Consider the following 4,693-nt stretch of genomic DNA (forward strand, 5'->3'; position numbering starts at 1 on the left):
CTAGTTCTGTTAAGAATGTCTTTGGTAATTTGAGAGAGATTGCATTGAATCTGTAGATTGCTGTGGGTGGTATGGCAGTATTTTGATAATATTGATTCTTTTAACTCAAGAGCATGGTTTATCTGTCCATCTGTTTGTGTCATCTTTGATTTCTTTCATCAGTGTTTTACAGTTTTCAGAATATAGGTCTTTTGTCTCTTTAGGCAGGTTTATTCCTAGGTATTTTATTGTTTTTGATGTGCTTGTAAATGGGATGGCTTCTCTGATTTCTCTTTCTGATCTTTTATTATTAGTATATAGAAATGTAATCGATTTCTGTGTACAGTATTTTTGTTATCCATTCTGTTTCATTTCATTTTGCTCAGAGGGCATACTTTCAATCATTTTAAATTTATTGTGACTTGTTTCATGGCCTAACAAATGATTGATTCTATAGAATGTTCTGTATGTGATGAGAAGTATATGTATTCTGCTTTGTTGGGTGAAGTGTTCAGTAGATGTCTGTTAGTTTTATTTTGTTTATGTTGTTCAAGTCTCTCTCTACTTGCTCATATTCTGTTTAATTGTTCTATCCATTATTTTAAGTGGGGTATTGAAGTTCAACTGTTATTGTGGAATTATCTATTTATCCAATCAGTTCTGTTAGTTTTTTCCTTATGCATTTTGGTAATCTGCTACTAGATGCATCATGTTTGTGATTGCTATAACTTTTTGATGGATAGACTAAATTTATCATCATAAATTTTTTTTGGCTATAGTAACAATTCTTGTCTTTGTGTCTATATGCTCTGATATAGATATAGCTATTAGTGTGCCCTCTCGCCCTATATTTATTATTATTTTATTGAAATATTGATGTTTTAGAATATTATAGAAGATTTAAACAGCATAGTGATTCAATATTTTTACAGATTATACTCTGTTAAAATTTTTATAAGATAATGGCTATAATTCCCTGTGTTAGACAATAAACCTTGTTTCTTATCTATATTATACATAGTAGTTTATATCTGTTAATTCCATTCCTCTATTTTGCCTTTCCTCTCTTCCCTCTTTCCATTGGAAAACACCAGTTTGTTCTCTATATTTGTGAAACGGTTTCTGTCTTGTTATATACATTAATTTCTTTTGATTTTTAGATTCCACATGTAAGTGATAACATGAAATATTTATCACACACATACACACACAGTTATAATGTTCACATCTCCTTCATCTCCTTTATCTATTTAAATGCTAATAGATACTAAGCTTGTTCCCATGACTTGCCTTTGTAAATAATGCTGCTATGAACATTGGGGTGCCTGTATCTTTTCAAATTAATGTTTTTGTGTTCTTTAGATACAATCCCAGAGATGGAATTGCTGGATCATATGGCAGTTTGCTTTTCAATTTTTTCAAGAAAACTCTATAATTTTTTTCCATAAGGAATCACCGATTTATATTCCCACTAAGAGTATACAAGGGTTTCCTTTTCTCTACATCCTCACCAATATTCATTATTTGTATTGTTTTGATGATAGCCATTTTGATAGCTATGAGGTGATATCTCATTGTGGTTTTGATTTGCATTTGCCTGATAATTAGTGATGCTGAGCATCTATTCATGTGCCTGTTAGCCATCTATATATATTCTTTGAAAAAATGTTTATTCAGGTCTTCTGCCCATTTTGGAGGCCACACCTGAAGCATATGGAAGTTCCCAGGCTAGGGATGTAATTGGAGCTGTAGTTGCTGGCCTACGCCACAGCCACAGAAACATGGGATCTGAGCCATGTCTTCAATGTACACCACAGCTGACAGTAGTGCTGGATCTTTAACCCACTGAGTGAGGCCAGGGATTGAACCCGCATCCTTGTAGTTACTAGTCAGGTTTGTAACATGTTGAGCCACAACGGGAACTCCTTGCCCATTTTTCGATTGAGTTGTTTGTTTTTTGATATTGAGTTGTATGAGCTTTTTAATGTATTAACCCCTTATCAGAAATATCATTTGCAAATAATTTCTCCTGTTTAGTAGGTTGTCCTTTTGTTTGGTAGGTAATTTTCTTTGCTTTGCAAAAGCTTTTAAGGTTAATTAGGTCTTATTTGTTTGTTTTTGCTTTTATTTCTTTTGCCTTAGCATACAGATCCAAAAAAGTATTGCTATGATTTATGTCATTAGAGGGTTCTGCCTATGTTCTCTTCTAGGAGTTTTATGGTTTAAGGTCTTACATTTAGGTCTTTCATTCATTTTGAGATTGTTTTTATATGCAAGGTGGGGAAATGTTTTAATCTTATTATTTTACATGTAACTGTCTAGTTTCTGACCTTTTCAAACATGAAAAAACTCTTCAAAATTAGTAAACTAAACAAAAGCTCATGTTATACAAATTGTTTTTAACCTACATTAATTTTTAGTAAATCATTCACTTTTTCTAGATTAGTAAACATGTTTACAAATAATCATCTCTAATACCTAGAGATAATTCCTGCCTATTTCTTCTGCATATCTGTTAAGTAATTACTTTTGTATGTTCATATTATTTCCATTCTTAATTAACTGCACACAGATATAAATAAAAACCACAATGTATTAATGTTTTGGTCTTCAAGGAATTAGATATCTTTTGGTAAAATGGGCATATATGGTAAAATACACACTTTGGTCATTAATGAACATCAGTAGAATTATCACATCTTTTCTTTTCCAGCTTTATTGAGATAAACATGACAAATAAAATTATCAAGAGATGGAGTTCCCATCGTGGCGCAGTGGTTAACGAATCCGACTAGGAACCATGAGGTTGCGGGTTCGGTCCCTGCACTTGCTCAGTGGGTTAACGATCTGGCGTTGCCGTGAGCTGTGGTGTAGGTTGCAGACGTGGCTCGGATCCCACGTTGCTGTGGCTCTGGCGTAGGCCTGTGGCTACAGCTCCGATTCAACCCCTAGCCTGGGAACCTCCATATGCCGGGGGAGCGGCCCAAGAAATAGCAACAACAACAACAACAAAAGACAAAAAGACAAAAAAAAAAAAGAAAAAAAATTGTCAAGAGTTAAGACTTAATATGTATAATGTAATGATTCGATATATGTATCTATTGTGAAATGATTACCACAATTAAGTAACACATTCATTGCCTCACATAGTTGTCTTTTGTGTGTGTGTGTGGTAAGAACACTTAAGATCTATGTTGTTAGCAAATTTGAAGTATATAATACAGAATTATTAACTACAGTTACCATGCTGTATGTTAGAATGGCAGAACTTATTCATTCTATACTATGAGTTGTCACAGTAGCAGTCACAGTTCTCCATTCTTTATCATATTACCACTATTATATGAAGAGTTATTAATCCAAAGGAGGTTTTTACAAAAGATTGGCAAGTACATTTCTTTCTTTCCCTCTTCTTTTCTTTTCTCTTAGATTGAGTGTGCATCTTTTTCAAAGAGCAATTTGTGTCGTCTTCTTCTATCTACCTATGAGCCAATACTTTTTTCTTGCCTAGGGTTCTCCTAAGAGCTGCCTTGACTTCCTTGTTCCGTAAACTATAGATGATGGGGTTGAGCATGGATGTCACCACGGTATAGAAGAGGGCTAGGAGTTTATCTATTCCTGGTGAATGGCTAGCCTTGGGTCTCAAGTAGGTGACAGATCCTGAGCCATAGAAGAGTGTTACTACAAGTAAGTGGGAAGAACAGGTGGAAAGAGCTTTTTGGCGACCCTCAGGTGAGGGCATGCTGAGCACGGCAGCTAGAATTCTGCCATAAGAAGCAATGATGAGTAAAAATGGGCTGGAAATGCAAAGGATGGCCACAGCAAAGACTGCAGCCTCATTATGGGAGGTATCCCCACAGGCAAGTGCCAGGATAGGGGGGAGGTCACAGAAGAAGTGGTCTATTTCACAGGGGCCACAGAAGTCCAGGGAGAAAATATAGTTGGTCTGGCCCAAGCCTACCATGCATCCCACTCCCCAAGAAACCATTGCCAAATGGACACACACTCCACGACTCATTCGTGTTGCATAGTGAAGTGGGGAGCATATGGCCATATAGCGGTCAAAAGCCATGGCGGCCAAAAGACAGCACTCACTGATAGCAAAAAATGTGAAGAAAAACATCTGTGTAGCACACCCCTCCCGAGAGATTCCTCGGGCCTCGCTCACAAGGCTCTGCAGCATCTTGGGTGTGACAGAGCACGTGTAGCCAATCTCCAAGAGAGACAGGTTGGCCAGGAAGAAGTACATGGGGGTGTGGAGGACCGGGTTGGTCCAGATGGCAGTGGCTATGACAGCATTGCCCATCAGTGATGCTAAGAACATGAGCAGGATGAGGGTAAATAAAAGGAAACACTGTTAGTGACCTCAGAGAATCTGGCAAAGGCAAAGCGTTTGACAGACATGCTGTTGTCCTGCCACAAGGAACAATTGAAGGTCATGCCTGAAAAAAAGAAGGCAAGGTCATCATCAAGAGTCTTTCAGAAGGAAAGATGAATCTTTCTCTTACTCTTAACAAGGTCTCGTGAGCCAGAGGGATAGATTTCTTTTCTGCTATTCTAAAATTCAAAGTTTGGAAGTTACCCTCATCTTGAAACCAAATCCTATTGTATGTTTATTATCCTGGTTGATTTGTCAGAAATATATCTGGTCAGTAGACATATAATGGAAAAAAATTAAGTAAAATTCTTTCTCATCTCTTTTTTTTTATCATTT

The 4,693-nt window shown here is 36.6% G+C and overlaps 1 pseudogene; it reads right to left on the reverse strand.

Moving 5' to 3' along the window:
* Positions 1–3,457: 3,457 nt before the first annotated feature.
* LOC146401400 (olfactory receptor 10C1-like) lies at positions 3,458–4,419 on the reverse strand (annotated as a pseudogene).
* Positions 4,420–4,693: the final 274 nt, after the last annotated feature.

The sequence above is a fragment of the Sus scrofa genome, chromosome 7 (assembly GCF_054392235.1).
Source record: "Sus scrofa isolate SSC_HxYL_T2T_F1_AM1 chromosome 7, Sscrofa_HxYL_maternal_Yorkshire_Landrace_v2.0, whole genome shotgun sequence".
In the NCBI taxonomy this organism is placed as follows: domain Eukaryota; kingdom Metazoa; phylum Chordata; class Mammalia; order Artiodactyla; family Suidae; genus Sus; species Sus scrofa.